The sequence below is a fragment of the Geotrypetes seraphini genome, chromosome 4 (assembly GCF_902459505.1).
Source record: "Geotrypetes seraphini chromosome 4, aGeoSer1.1, whole genome shotgun sequence".
Taxonomy (NCBI): Eukaryota; Metazoa; Chordata; class Amphibia; order Gymnophiona; family Dermophiidae; genus Geotrypetes; species Geotrypetes seraphini.
The window spans coordinates 268,975,972-268,992,918 of record NC_047087.1 but is presented as its reverse complement, the minus strand read 5'-3'; positions in this window follow the sequence as shown (position 1 = coordinate 268,992,918).

Sequence of the window (16,947 nt, the reverse complement as noted above, 5' to 3'; positions counted from 1 at the left end):
ATTAAAATTTGATATTCTACCAAATCTTGCAAAAGTTCTCAGTGGATTACAATAAAATTACATAAAATAAGAATAAGCCTGAAAAGGAACTCCATAATACAAAAAAAAGACCCATTCTAATCGTTCATATCTGAGATACATTCAAATCCATCCACACAATAAAATAATATTTAACAGTAAGTTAGTTGCCTGTAAACCTCTTGAATCAATCAATATGATCAGTAGAAAAGGAATCAATTCCAAAAGCCTATTGAAAAAAGTATGTTTTTATTCATTGTGTTACTGTCATCATTCTGTCTTTATCCGCCTAGAACCGCAAGGCACAGGCGGAATAGAAATCCCTAATGTAATGTAATGTAATAATTTGCTATAATTTGTGTTTTTAATTTTATATATGTTTTATAGTTTTTGTTTTCTGCATTTTATTTGTGCTTGTGTTTTGATATGCTCTGTTTTTGATGGCCTCTTTGAAACAGAAAAGGTGGTTCTATTATAACTTTAAGAAATTAGCTCCCCTTTTACTAAACCGCGATAGCTGTAATTAGCACAGGGAGCTGTGCTGAATGTTCTGCACTGCTCCTGACACTCATAGATTTCTTATGTGCATTGGGAGCAGCATGGAGCATTCAGCGTGGCTCCCTGCAATAATAACCGCTATTGCAGTTTAGTAAAAGGGGGGGGGGGTAATTCATTAATTTCTTCTGTGGAATGTTTTCCATTTCCCAAGTTAACATTGGTGTGTGCATGCCTGCATAAAAGATCTCTTACAAGGGAGCTCTTGTAAAATCTCCCACTGGAATTCATTGGAATCATGAAATGTTTTGGTAGAAAATGTCATGGAAGTGATAGCATTTTTGGTCAAAAGAGAGACAGTCTACTTCCTAAAGAGGAAAACAGAGAAAATGTGCAAATGCAAGGAGTTTAAATGTCATTGACTGTCATGCTCACTTTTGAGATGGTCTGAAAAATATCCTTTGCTACACAATCCTGTATTTTATTTTATTTTTCCAAAGGTCTCTTCATGACCAAGTCATTGCGGTATTCATACCAGATCATGCAAATTCCCCAGAAAGCTATGCACAACTAAAATCATATTTTATTTATACGCTATATAGAGAGTCCTTAGAAATGCACAATACTGAAAGGTCAGAAATGGAGGAATAGATTCCAAAGCTATGAGAAAGGACTGCTGGCTTGAGTCCCTATGAGACCAGTGCTTTAACCTCTATGGAGAGCTGATGTGGATTTAATCCTTTGCATCTTACCTGTTACTATCCAGAACTGTATGCTTACAGAAATGTTTCCTTTTATTTATTTATTTATTTTGCTGAGCTCGAAATTGTCTTTGGGCAGGTTGTAATGAAATGAAATGTTCCCTTCTGTGTATAAAAGTTGGTGGTGGTCTGTTGTCATGGCAAGTAGATATATGAGACTAACTAAGCTTCTGCGTTTTGCTTTGTTTTCTTTTCCTCAACTAAAATTATTTTGATAATGAAATATCTATTCTTTTTTATGTACAGCAATTACCTGGATTAACCCCCCCCCTTTCCAAAACCGCAATAGTGGTTTGTAGTGAAGGCCAGAGTGCTGAATGCTCTGCGCTGCTCCCGATGCTCATAAGAACTCTATGAGCGTCGGGAGCAACGTGGAGTATTCAGTGCACCAGCCTGCGCTAAAAAACGCTACTGTGGTTTTGTAAATGGGGGCTGGGGGTTAAATTAATTATGTTTAAACTCTTTTTTGATTAGAAATAAAAACTTTTTGAAAGATATTCTTTCCCTGTAGACAGAGATTACAGTGAGTTTTGTGATGAGAATGTTTGACTGCAGGAATTCCATTATGAATTTGAGCTGATTCTGTACGATTCGTATTTCTGGGATGCTTTCTACAAGTATGTCCCTTGAGGTTTCTGTAAGAAGACTATGGGCTCCTTTTACAAAGGCGCATTAGGTCCTTAACGGGCAGAATAGTGCGTGCTAAATTGCCGTGCGTGCTAGACCTGAATGCCAGCATTGAGCTGGCGTTATTCTAGAAGCATACCGTGCGGTTTAGTGCGCGGTAATTTTGTGCGTGCGCTATAAACGCTAGTGCGCCTTAGTAAAAGGAGCCCTATCTTTCTAATATCTGCACTTTCTGTGTTTATTTTGGAAATACAGTGGTACCTCAGTTTGCGAGTGTTTTGCAAGACGAGCAAAACACTCAGCAAACTTTTGACTCACAAACCGAGCACTGCCCCGATCAACGAGCACTTACAGGGGATTCTTCTAACATCTTCCGGCCAGCCTTCTACATCGGGTGCCTTCCGCAGGTTGGGCCTGCGCGGCCGGCTGCTATCCCTCCTGTGCGTTGCGTGTGACGCGCACAGCGTCGATCATCGGCATTGTGCGTGTTGTGCACGGCGTGCGGGTGGGGTGGCGCTCAGCTGCGTGGGCTCGGGTGGGGCTCTCCAGCATGCGAGGGGCATCTGACGTGGAGGGCTGGCTGGCGGATGGAGAAGGCATCCCTCTGAAGGCACTGCGAGGTTCTCCGGTGGCTGGTATCCTCCCCCTCTCCCCCCCCCCCCCCCACACAAAGTGGCAGTGTCGGGTTTTTCTTCTGATGACGGACGGAGGAGGAAGACGGAGGAGACAGTGCTGCAGCACCCGGCCCCTACAGGTACAGACCCCGGGTTCTGAAACGAATCATCGATATTGCCACTATTGTCTATGGGGAACTTTGTTTTGATAAACGAGCATTTTGGATTACGAGCATGCTCCTGGAACGGATTATGCTCGCAATCCAAGGTACCACTGTAATACATTTTTTTGCCTGGTCATTTATTAGAACAAATATATTTAGTAGAAAGCAGCTTACATTGAAGCAGCCATAGGAGATGAGATGGCATTAGGCACAGGACAGACCAGCAATAGTGTGTCTGGCTGGGCTTCCTTTTACACTCTAATCCTCTTTGTATAAAGTCTAAGACCAATATCCCTTCAACTGATGGATATAGAGAAATTCTATGACATCAAACCCACACTGCGAAACTAGGGCCCTGTTTTACTAAGGTGCGCTAACCAATTAGCGTACGCTAAACACTAACACGTGCATGTTAGCCATGGACGCGTTAGCGTTTAGCGTGCGCTCATTCGATTAGCGCGTGCTAACCAGTTAGCACACCTTAGGGGTCCTTTTTACAAAGGCATGCTAGCGGTTTAACGCGCGGAATACCGCACGTTAAACCACTTGCTGCGCTAGTGCCTAACGCCTCCATTGATGAGGCGTTAGGATTTTAGGCTGCCGCGGGGGTTAGCACGTGATGAAAAGTCCAACGCGCTAACCCCTGTAGCGCGCGTTGATAAAAGGGGCCCTTAGTAAAACAGGGGGTATGTGTAGTGTGCAAGTTTATGTTTTTCTTAAGGCTGAAAGACTTCAAGTGTTCACAGCTGACTGGGCTTTAGAATAATCTTGCCCAGGCAGCCCAATGTGAACTATCACTGGTCTTGAATTGCCTATTTAATTATTGCCTTTATCATTTTTAATTTTTCTCTATTTGAATATTCTTTTTGGGTTTCATAGTTTAGTGATAAAATTGTCAATTCCTTTTCAAAGCTGACATTAAACTCTTGTTGCCTTACTCACAATTACAATCCCTCGAGGATAGTTAAATAAATAAAATTGATTAAATAAGGCACACAGGGCTTTTTTTTACTAAGCTGCGTTAGGGCATTAACAGGCGGAATAGCACGCGCTGAATTGCCGCGTGCACTAGACCTTAACGCCAGCATTGAGCTGGCGTTAGTTCTAGCCGCGTAGCACGCGGTAATATCCTGCGTGCGCTAAAAACGCTAGCGCACCTTAGTAAAAGGAGCCCATAGTACTTAACTTGTACTGTAAAGTTGTAGCTTTGATGTTGACAGTTGCTGCAATAGGAAGCCAGATTTTAGCTTCACCAGTGTTAACTGGTCATGGCTAATTCATAAGCTTTTAGAATTCACTCTGAATGTTCTTATGCTCCTTTTACCCTACCATTAATAAGACACGTTTCTTGCTGGTCCAAAAACTTCTCCAAAGACAGGTTTATTTCTCATTTATTTACAAATGCTCGATATACCGACAGTCACACTAGGGTATTGTAAGGTGGTTTACAACTTCACAGGTAAAACAAAGGGCAGACATGATCAATAGAAGTGAGGAAGAAGAGGATACAAAAGGAAAAGAAATATAGTGAAAGAGTGAATATCAGCAGAGAGAAAATTGCTATGGTATCAGCTGCAAGAAGCAGGAAGAAAGGTGATGCTTTGAAAAAGCCAGGTTTTGGTTCACATTGTGAACTTCTGAAAGGAGAGCTCAAGCCAAGGATACAAAAGGAGGGAGTTCCATAATTGTGGATCTAGGTAGCAGGAAGCTGGGTCACGGGCAATATCAAGGCAAAGCCAAACAGGGGAGAGAGGAATGGAAGTGCTTGCTGAGAGAAGCAAAAGGCACAATGTGGAGTATATGGACTGAGAAGATGAGACAAATCAGGTGCATTGAGTGCAAGGCATTTGAATGCAATAGTGAGAATTTTAAATTTGAGACAGGCAGATAGGATGCTAATGTTCTGCAGTAAGAAGTGGAGAGAAACGGTTGCAATTGTGAGCATTGTAGATCAATTTGACAGCTGATTGTGGTCACCAGCACGTTATACCACAGGTTTATTCCCAGCAAACCCTTCCAGGGCAAGTTTTAAAACATGTGCAGACTTTCTTAGAGAATTGGTGCAACATTGGCTCCTTAATAAATAGAGCCTTGTACTCCAAGATGGCTCTGCTTAAAGGAAAGAAGAATGGGGGGGGGGGGGGCAAACAACTGCCTTACCCTATAGTCCAATATTCCCAATGCATGAAAGAGAATTGTATATAAAGTGATGCCTAAAAAATATGATTAAACAACTATTATGTGGTCTCATGTAGCTATGGCTCAAAGAACTACCGTATTTTCACGCAGATAACGTGCACCCGTGTAAAACGCGCACACGGGTATAGCGCGCAGAAACCACGATTTTATGTACAAAAACTTTTGTATACCGCGCTCACGGGTATACTGCGCATGCAGCCCGACTGTCCTTTCGCCCGCCCCGACTCTCCTCTGGCCACCCCGACTCTCCTTTCGCCCTCCCCGACTCTCCGTGCGCTGTCCCGACTATCCGTTCACCCTCCCTGACTTTCCGTGCACTGCCCCGCCTCTCCGTGCGCTGTCCCGACTCTCCGTTCACCCTCCCTGACTTTCCATGCACTGCTCCCCCCGGCAGGACCACTCGCACCCCCACCCCGAAGGACCGCCGACTCCCCGACAATATCGGGCCAGAAGGGAGCCCAAACCCTCCTGGCCACGGTGACCCCCTACCCCCACCCCGCACTACATTACGGGCAGGAGGGTTCCCAGGCCCTCCTGCCCTCGATGCAAACCCCCCTCCCTCCAACGACCGCCCCCCCCAAGAACCTCCGACCGCCCCCCCAGCTGACCCGCGACCCCCCTGGCCGACCCCCACGACACCCCCACCCCCCTTCCCTGTACCTTTGGTAGTTGGCCGGACAGACGGGAGCCAAACCCGCCTGTCCGGCAGGCAGCCAACGACGGAATGAGGCCGGATTGGCCCATCCGTCCCAAAGCTCCGCCTACTGGTGGGGCCTAAGGCGCGTGGGCCAATCAGAATAGGCCCTGGAGCCTTAGGTCCCACCTGGGGGCGCGGCCTGAGGTACATGGTCGGGTTGGGCCCAACATTGGACACCCCTGGGCTAGAACATCTTGTATTTTCAAAGTAGATGGCAGTAGCCCCTGCTTTTATTCCTTAAGAAGCGATTGTCTGAAAAGGCAATTCAGCCGTTTACATTTATAGGCATGTTTTTAAATTGCTTTCTTTTAAATGAAAATAAAAAGTTCCTATTATTTTTGCATCTCTCTCCTAGGTATTAGTAGTGTTTAAGTGCTTGAGAGCATATTTAAATATTTTTTAGGAGCTCTTTTACTAAGCTGCATTGGGCGCTAATGTGCATCTAATGGTCTAACATGGAGCACACAAAACTGTCCCATTTTAATTTTCCCACGTGCAATGATTACATTTCTTTTGGTGGGGGCGTTTCAGTTCAGAGATGAGTGTAAATGCACTACTCAGCTAGTCCATAACAGGGGAGGGTTTAGCACCTCCTAAATAGGCAGTAATTTTTTTTTTCTAATGCCACACGCACATGCTAAGAGAGCACAGCTATCCAAGCCTTTTTTGATAGCTGTGTGAAACCTTTAAGTCCATTACTTAGCACATTTTAGTATAAGGTCCGCCTTAGCAGCTCACGTTACTTGTCGGCATATAGCCATGTGTTCTGTTCGTTTCCACATGTTCCTGTTGTCAGTTCCCCAACTTTGCATTTTCAAAAAGAATAGCCCGCATGTCACTGCAGAAAACATGAGCTGAATAACTTGGTATCTGTTCCATTTATTAGTATGTATTAAAATAGCAATTATTTTATTTTAATTTTGCATAAACTCAGTAATGTTGTAAGGGACTCAAATTTATTTTATTGTAACCTAGGCATCCTTTTGTACCTTTCCACCATATGTTTTTAAGTATTGTAAACCGCTTAGCATCTCGTAGATTTAGAACCAATGCCAGAAAATTCTTCTTCACTCAGAGGGTGGTGGATACCTGGAATGCGCTCACGGAAGATGTAATAGGACAGACTACATTAAGGGGTTTCAAAGAGGGACTAGATAAATTCCTGAAAGATAAGGGGATTGAGGGCTACTGATAAAGGAGGATACAGGAGCAAAAAGGGCAAAGATAAGAGGGAAGAAGAGGGTTTTCAGGATATAAGGAAGTAGGAATCCAAGGGTTAGACAAAAGATCACTTACAGGTCATGGACCTAATGTGCCGCCGCGGGAGCAGACCGCTGGGCTCGATGGACCCTTGGTCTGACCCAGCGGAGGCAAATTCAAATTCTTAAATCAATTGTTTGTGGACTATCAGAACATAAAACTGAACAATTATCAGCTTCCTTAGTAGCTTATTTGCTGGAACATAGACACAATATTATTAATATCTGTGGCATGTTATAGACTCTTAAATGTGGATGGGAGGGTGGTGACTTAGAACGCTTACAAATTATAAAGAAAAATGCTGGATTTATGAACTGCAGACATTGTCCCCTGGTGGTCTGAATGAAGACCTGGATTGGATGTCATTGTTTTTTATTTGATTGATCAGGTATTTCCTTTTAAACTGACATCAAATGCAATCACCATTACAGTAATGCAGTTAACATATTTGTGGGATGAATACGTGAAGAAACAGAGAAACATGATGGCAGATAAAGGCCAAACGGCCCATCTAGTCTGCCCATCCAGAGCATCCACTATCTCCTCCTCTCCCTAAGAGATCTCACATGCCTGTCCCACACTTTATTGAATTCAGTCTTTTTCTCCACCACCTCTACCAGGAGACTATTCCATGCCTCTACTAACCTTTCTGTACAAAAGCATTTCCTTAAATTACTCCTGAGTGTATCACCTCTTAACTTCATCCCATGTCGTTTCACTCTGGAGTTTCCTTTCAGTTGAAAGAGTCTGGCCTCATGTGTATTTAAACATCTCTGTCATATCTCCCCTCTCTCGCCTTTCCTCCAAAGTATTCATACTGAGATCTTTGAGTCTTCCCCATATGCCTTATGATGTAGACCACTGACCATTTTAGTAGCCTTCCTCTGGACCGATTCCATCCTGTTTATATCTTTTTTAAGGTGTGCTTTCCAGAATTATACACAATATTCTAAATGAGGTCTCACCAGCCTTATACAGGGGCATCAATGCCTCCTTTTTCCTACTAGTCATTCCTCTTCATATGCACTTAATTTATTATTTTTTGGTCTGTGTGTATGCTGATGGGAGAGTTATCAAGATGCTAATCAGCTTCTTCTGTTTGCAGACAATGCTTCCATGATGTAGCCATGTGAAACATAGCGCTATGATGGAGGCTTTTCTATGTTGAAGCTGTAGTATAAAGATAAATACTGAATACAAATAGAACATAAGTATTGAATATGAGCTGAAGCTATAATTCATGTTTTGCAATCTTGTTTTGAAACACTGTATATAACTAGAATATAAAAAAATGGAATGACAAGGAAGTAAGGTGTTGAGATAATTACCTTTGGGGCTCACTTTCAAAGGACTTAGATACACATGGAGGGGCATTTTTGATAGGACATCTAAGTCCGAGTTTGGACATTTTAGGAAAGACGTCCAGAAATCCAGTAGAGAAAATGGCCATTTTTGTAACAGCAAGATGTCTATCTTTTTTTTTTTTAATGACATATCTAAACATTTTGGGATATTTTCAAATTCAAAGACATCCAAATGAAAAACACACTAAAACAAGCTATTGGGATGTCCAAGCAGCCAACCTTATTACCAAGCTGCTGACACAGACAGCTGAGCAGAGCAGAACAGAGGGGCACTCTAGGGGGTACTGCTGTGAACGTCACTTTAAAAAGTCTCAGGCACAGGTCTCACCATAACCTGCTTACATTGTATGGTGAGTCCTCCAAAATCCACCTAAAACTTACTGTGCCCACCTGTATACCACAGTAGCCCTTATGCCTGCAGTTATCCTGTTTATGTAGGTACAATAGGTTTTGGGTGAGTTTGGAAGGCTCATCATACATTATAAGCAGGTTATAGTGACGTGTACTTGGGACTTATTATGTGACGTTCACTGCAGTAATCCTTAGAGTGCCCCTCTGCTTTGCTCTGCTCAGTTGTCTCTGTGGCCATTAATACAGACTGGAATGTACTGGGGGGGGTCACATCTTTGAGTGGTGGGAGGGGATTGGCGATCACTGAGGAAGTAAGGAGGGTCATACCTCAATCCCTCCAGTGGTTTTTAAAACAGGTCTAGTCTCAAACATCTAAAAGGTGCCCTGGGCGTTTTGTTAACAGTTTGATTATCCCTGCAGAACATCCAAGTCCTAAACCCACCCAAAACATGCCCCCTTAAGATTTAGACGCACTGGAGACAAAACTACCAGAAAGACATCTACAAAGTCAGTTTATGCTGTCTTTTGATCATCTATCTTTTTTGAAAATGAACCCCAAATTACCATACCATATCAAAATCCTTTGAAAATGAGCCCCTTTGTATCTTATTATTCATAAAAAAAATTGATTTATTCAGAACTATCCCTATTTTTGTAAAAAAAATTATGATTAGCTTACCTATTTTTTGCCTATTTTATAAAGGCAACATTATACTAGGAATGTTTGGGTCCAATATTCAAAAACAGTTAAATGACCAGGAGAAGCCCCTGGTTATTTAAGTTGCTTTTCCAGGGCTAAGTGGCAATATTCAGTGGCAGAGTTTGGAGGAAGCAACCACCTAACTAAACTAAACTAAACTAAACTAAACCATTAGGTTTGTATACCGCACCATCTCCGCATGCGCAGAGCTCGGTACGGTTTACAGAGGTTAAGAGGAAAGGAATTACAAAGAAGGGGTATAGGAGAGGGACTGAGAGGATAGAGAGGGGCAGGGTACTAGAGAACGGGAGGAGATTAGATTCTAACTAGTGAGAAGCAATATTTAGCCCTCTAACCAGATAGAGTTAGAACAGAAAAAAAGACTGTCCTAGATTTATGCAGTGAAGGTAACCGGGCACCAATTTGAATATTGTCCAGTGCCTGGTTACCTTCTAAGTAGAGGTTCTGGCTGCCTTTTCTGATTGCCCTTCCCACCACACTACCACCCACCCCCAGAATGGCAACAATCCCTCCTGCCTGATCCCCCATTCCCTGAACATATGGGAAGATAAGACACCTATCCGGGTCTACCTTGAAGAATCCCTGGTGTTCTGGTAGTAAATGCAGAAGTGTAATGTCCATTTGCTCCTGCACACGTCCGATGCTGCAAAAAAAAAAAAAAAAATGGCTACTGTAACTCCTAGCAGCAGCCTTGCAGTACTGCACTTGGACAATCAGGGATTTCGCAAGAAAGGCCTGGGAGAGGGGGGTCCAGCAGGGATGGGAACTCGGTCCTTCCTTCCTGTATCTTTGGGGGATGGGAGGGAGAGAGAAACAGGCCAGGAAGATTTTTGCTATTCCTGGGGATTAGGAGGGGAGATTGGAATGGGATGGGGGATTGGGATCCTAACTGAATATTGGCCGGCACCTGCATAAGCCCCAGCGGCCATGACCCTGTGAATTAGCCATGGAACTGTATTGCTGGGGCTGAGACATAAGAATTGCCGCTGCTGGGTCAGACCAGTGGTCCATCGTGCCCAGCAGTCCGCTCACGCAGCGGCCCCCAGGTCAAAGACCAGTGCTCTAAATGAGTCCAGCCTCACCTGCGTACGTTCCAGTTTAGCAGGAACTTGTCCAACTTTGTTTTGAGTCCCTGGAGGGTGTTTTCCCCTATAACATGGTCTGGAACTGAATAAATGGGTGCTAGTGCAGCCAGCAATGATCAGAATTTAAAAAAAAAAAATCAACTCCGTCCACCGCTGATTGAATATCATCTGATATATGTCTTTATAAAATAAATATTCAAAAGAAACCCAGCGTGCAAGCTCAAAACACCAATGTACCTGTTCTTAGGAAGGTATTGTATGTGTGTATTTTATAAAGTGGACTCTGCCCCCAACTCCACAACCAGGAATGCTTACACACAGCATACATATAAGGGCACATGTTAGTGTACTTACACATACATACCGGTATACAGTCCCACGATTTCAGAAAAGCCACTCTTTTGTATGTAAAAGAGGATTTCTACAATGACCTCCACAATATCCTGAGTTGAACATGTTATAAATGTGTAAATTCTGGCGAGCTGATTTAAGGAGTAGAGAGCCTGTGGACAGGACAGAAGCCCTCGAGAGCTTGAGGTTAGAACTTTTCCTTCTACTTTTTTAGTTTATTATTCAGGAGCCTTTTCAGAGGGATTACGCAGTTCAGGCAGGCATTGTCAAATATTCAAGTCCCAAGCTGCCTCTTCAAAGGATTTCAGAAGTTTCAAAACTAGGTCATTTGTTTCCAGTGGGCAAACAAAAGGCAAACTGCCCCTCTTCCTATTTGCCAAGGCATCCATAACCACTTTTTATGATTGTTTCTGATGTCTCGGTAGAACATGAAAACAGAAACTTCACATGATGGTAACTCCTTGCATTAGCTGACCTTGAGATAGATCATTCTGATTCTGCACTTCTTCCAGTTTTTTGGCTCTTTCTAGCATTCTGAAATGCTTACAGAATTTAAAGATAACAGCTTATTCCTGTACATGTTTTTTCTTTCTTTCAAAATTGGATAACCACATTAAGGATATATGCAAATCAAGGAATATTCCCTAAATTTTACCATTTCCGATTTTATAAAAGGGCACTTGCATGGAAAGTTCAGAAAGATACTTATTTTAAGGCTCTTTTCTAAAGGCAATGTACTGCCCGATATTCAATGGGAGTGTGGAAGAGCCTGGACACCCACAAACCACTTTGGAAGAAGGAAAACCTTTTATTTCTTCTCAGTCCTGAGTCTTGTTACTTCACAGGCTGATTTAAAAATAACTTTTAGCTCAATAAAGATCTATATTCCAACTAATTAACCCTCTCTTTTATGATCGCATAGCGCGGGTTTTAGCACTGGCAGTGGCGATAATTGTTCCACCGCTCATAGACTTCCTATAAGCTTTGGAGCAGTTACCGCTGCTGCTGGCGCTAAAACCCATGCTATGTGTTCATAAAAGAGGGGGTAAGTCTCTTATTATTATGCGCTTTACCAAGTCCAGTTATTTTGGTATTCAGTCTTTGTCATACGCCAAAACACTATTCAATACAGTTTATTCAGAAGAAGGTGGCTTACCTGAGCAACTCAGTCAGTAACCATATCACCTTGGCAGTCTCTTTCTCTCACTCTCTTCCTTTCCAGAGCTCTGTAGCAGCCCAAAGCTAGGGAAGTATTTCACCTCTGAGCCTTCTCTGCTCATCCTCGGAGACTTCTACTGAATGAGTCCAAGCTAAGGCATATATTCTTCTCCTTGCCTGAGTCTTTCCCCCATGACTTAGCACAGTTACTCCACCTCTTGTAAGGTGGCTCAGTGGTACAATCCCTGTGAGGGAAAACCTCTCAATCCCTCATAGGGAGTGATGCATTGACTTCAGAGTAGCCAATTATATCTCCCTATTTGAATATTTTAAAAAAGTATATAGGGTTGATTTTCAAAGTGGTTTAACTGGGCAGGAGAGGATCCTGTGAGCGTCGGGAGCAACGCAGACCGTTCAGCATGCTGTCCTGTGTTTAAAACCACTTTTGCGGTTTTGAAAAAGGGGAGGTATATTCCTATGGGTGTTTTAAGCATTTAAGGCCAGATTATGTAACCGGTGCCTATGTCAGTGGCCACCTAAAAAGCAGCCGCCGATTGTGTGTCAGTCAAACAACAGTGCCGGTTACAGAATCACACCTAAATTCAGCCAAGATAGGTGGCTGAAATGTAGCAGAAAGGGAGCAACTCGATAACAAATTTCTGTGGCTGGAAGGGCTTTGGCCTCTCCGTCAGAAGCCCAGGAAGCCCCCCCCCCTTATCTATGATTCACTAGCCCACTCCCCAGGCTATTTAAGACACCTATGTGCAGCTCTACTAGGCTTTTCTATACCAGGTGATGATGTTCTGGAGACAGGTATGTACTTTTTTATTCTGATTTTTTGGGTGGGGGGGTGAGGGGGGTCAGTGAACACTGGAGGAGTGTGTGTGGGTCTTACTTTGAGCTCCTTTTACAAAGCCGCACTAGCGGTTTTAACACACGCACCGGATTAGTGTGCATTAGCTGAAAATCTACCACCTGCTCAAAAGGAGGTGGTAGCGGCTAGCGCGAGAGGCAATTTAGCGCATGTTAAGGCCCTAGCACGGCTTTGTAAAAGGAGCCCTTTGTCCCTGCAATGGTTATCTGGTCACTTTGGATAACATTTTGGCACTTATACCTGTTTTTACATCGTCTAACTCACAACTTTTTTTCATCCAGGATGTCTAGTAAAGCATTTGATTATCCTTGCAGGATGACTACCGTATTTTCACGCAAATAACGCGCACCCGTATAAAACGCGCACACGGGTATAGCGCGCAGAAATCACGATGATATGTACAAAAACTTTGGTATACCGCGCTCACGGGTATACCGCGCATGCAGCCCGACGCTCCTTTCGCCCGCCCTGACTTTCCGTGCGCTGTCCCGACTCTCCGTTCACCCCCCCTGACTTCCGTGCACTGTCCCCCCTTGAAGGTCTGTCCCCATCCTGAAAGCCTGATGCCCCCCCCCGACGTCCGATACATCCCTCCCTCCGAAGGACCGCCGACTCCCCAACAATATCGGGCCAGGAGGGAGCCCAAATCCTCCTGGCCACGGCGACCCCCTAACCCCACCCCGCACTACATTACGGGCAGGAGGGATCCCAGGCCCTCCTGCCCTCGACGCAAACCCCCCCCCCCCCCAACGACCGCCCCCCCCAAGAACCCCCGACCGCCCCCCCAGCCGACCCGCGACCCCCCTGGCGACCCCCCCACCCCCCTTCCCCGTACCTTTGGTAGTTGGCCGGACAGACGGGAGCCAAACCCGCCTGTCCGGCAGGCAGCCAACGAAGGAATGAGGCCGGATTGGCCCATCCATCCTAAAGCTCCGCCTACTGGTGGGGCCTAAGGCGCGTGGGCCAATCAGAATAGGCCCTGGAGCCTTAGGTCCCACCTGGGGGCGCGGCCTGAGGCACATGGTCGGGTTGGGCCCATGTGCCTCAGGCCGCGCCCCCAGGTGGGACCTAAGGCTCCAGGGCCTATTCTGATTGGCCCACGCGCCTTAGGCCCCACCAGTAGGCGGAGCTTTAGGATGGATGGGCCAATCCGGCCTCATTCCTTCGTTGGCTGCCTGCCGGTCAGGCGGGTTTGGCTCCCGTCTGTCCGGCCAACTACCAAAGGTACGGGGAAGGGGGGTGGGGGGTCGTGGGGGTCGCCAGGGGGATCGCGGGTCGGCTGGGGGGCGGTCGGAGGTTCTTGGGGGGGACGGTCGTTGGGGGGGAGGGGGGTTTGCGTTGAGGGCAGGAGGGCCTGGGATCCCTCCTGCCCGTAATGTAGTGCGGGGTGGGGTTAGGGGGTCGCCGTGGCCAGGAGGGTTTGGGCTCCCTTCTGGCCCGATATTGTCGGGAAGTCGGCGGTCCTTCGGGGTGGGGGTGCGAGTGGTCCTGCCGGGGGGGGGGGGATGTATCGGACGTCGGGGAGTCGGCCGGGCAAGAGGGCTTGGGCTCCCTCTTGCTCCGATCGTGGATGCGGGTGCGGGTGGGAGCGCGTGCGAGCGGTCGTTCGGGGTGGGGGTGCGAGCGGTCCTGCTGGGGGGGTGAATCGGGCGTCGGGCGGGGTGGGAACTATGTTTTAAAACTTTTGTATACCGCGCTCACGCATATAACGCGCGAGGGGTATGCGCGGTAGGTAAAAACGCGTATAACGCGCGCGTTATATGCGTGAAAATACGGTAAGTCTAGGTCGGCCCCCACCCCATTCACATACTGCCCTAACTAATCCTCCAGATAAGCCACTTTCAGCTCTGAGCACACAGCGGCATTCAGAGGCATAAAAAATTCCATGGCACATTCAGAAAGTTGGTTTGATTATCTGCACTTGGACAACCTGTCTTTTAGGTTGTCCAAGTGCTGACTTGGGCAGGTTTTTAGACGTGTTTAAGCTTTGACTATGAGCCTCATAATGTTCATTTTTACCCATTAAAACATGGCAAGGGGTAAATGGCACTTGTTAGGGCCATAACGCACTTTAATAATCTCATGGGAAAAAGTTCCTAGACTCTTTATATAACCTATATTTGCAATCAAAGATGTAGTTAAATTTGGTTGCTTTCACAGACTTATGACTTATAAAGTACAAGGATTTTGTACACTTGAAACCAGTGATGGCCCATGTGGTGTTACAAAACCATGGTAAATAAATACATAAAGTGCGATCCAGATCGTGCTATCTGAGAATATCGGCCAGATGGCCTTTATCTGACTCATTTTCTATTTCTATAAAGTTTAATATCTTTTTAAAATTCTTATTCTTTTCCTATTTCTTTTAGTCCTGATATTGTGTTAAAATATGACCAGATTTGTTTAACTTCTCTAAAACAAAATATAAGGTTATGTTATTTTATGTTAAATCATATTTGTATTCTGCTAACTCCCTTACAATAAAGGTCCAAAGTGGATAACATCCAACTTATGAAGATAAAATAAACGGAAAAAAAAAATGTCAAAACAGATACTTCTTGAATAAATAATTTTTCAAGTTATGAAAAAAAAGAAAATATGTATTCATCTGTTTTAAATCCATCAGAAAAGAATATCAAATATGTACTGCTTGATAACAAACTAAGGTAACAGCCATGCCTGTCTACTATTTTTCTTTGAGTATATTTCTATTTGAATCAATAGGATTGCAACATGAAGAAACTATCCCTCTTATTTGTTGCTTTTCCAAGGATTTAATATGAATTTCTATAATCCATGAGCATTTTGTTTTTTTCCTGCTTCAGTCCATCAAAGTAGGTCATTATTTCTCCCCTGATGTTAACCTTAAAGCTGTCAATAGTATTGACACGCCTGTGTACTAGGAACCTACTTTCCTTTATAGAATAAACACTTTCTAGATGCCTTAATATAGGAACACATTATAGATTTGCCTTCTATGTGCCCTAGATCTTTCTTTGTGTCTAGTGATAAAATATCAGATTATGTATTAAAGTTCTCTAAGATTTGTAAACCTTTCTTTCCCCTGTTAGCCTATTCGTATCAGTTCATTTACTTGTCATGGTCTTTATACCCTATGGGGCTCATAATAATTAAAAAAATGTCTAAAAAGTGGCCTAAATAGGTACTTGGACAATCAAAAAGCCTGATAATCTAAGTACCCATAACCAAAGCTGGTTTTAGATGTATCTAAAACCAGCTTAGGCCTTTCCCCTGCCTCTAAACACATAGAGTGAAAAGAGACATTTTTAGAGGAGGGAAAAGGGCGGGAGGTAGGCCGACCTAGACATAGGCGTACAGCAGGTATAATCAAAAGTTTAGCCAGGTTGCCTAGTCGGCACTTATACGTTTTGCTTTGACCAATTCAAAACAGGTATAAGTGCCGAAAAAGGGCTCGATGAGTTGATGGCAGCTGGCGCGATCAGCTCAGTGGCCCGGCAACCTACCCACCCCTCACCGCAACCATCGCGGCAGGAGAGATGCCTCATCTCCCCTGCCGCAATAGCGATACCACCAAGTGCCACCAAATTCGGCACTTGGAATCGCTAAAGCGGCAGGAGAGATGAGGCCTAAGGCTACTGGGCCAATTCCGGTTGGCCCAAGCACCTCAGGCCCCACCTGTGGGCGAGGTTTGAGGTGCCTGGGCCAATCAGGCCCTAAGGTCCACCATTCTGAGTATGCGGGCCTGCCGGACAGACGGGCTTGGGACCCATCCGTCCGGCCAACTTGTTTACAGGTACGGGGGTATCGTGAGGCTAGTGGGGAGAGGTATTCAGTGGGCCAATCGGGGGTTCAGGGGGGCGGTCATGGGGGGTCTGTGTCGGGGCAGGAGGACCTGGGACCCCTCCTGCCTGGATTTTAGTGAGGGTGGGAGGTAGGGGGGTTGCGTGGGCAGGAGGGGTTGGGCTCCCTCCTGCTCAGATCGTTATCGAGGGGGTGTCGCCGGGCAGGACGGGTAGAGCTCCCTCCTGCCCGATCTTATCAAGATGGATGTCGCTGGGCAGGAGGGTTTGGCCTTCCTCCTGCCCGGATCATTGTCGGGGGGTTTACACCAGGCAGGAGGACTTGGGCTCCCTCCTACCCGGATCGTTGACGGTGGGGGGGGGGGGGGGTCGCTGGGCAGGAAGGGTTGAGCTCTCTCCTGCCCGATCTTATCGAGGGGGGTG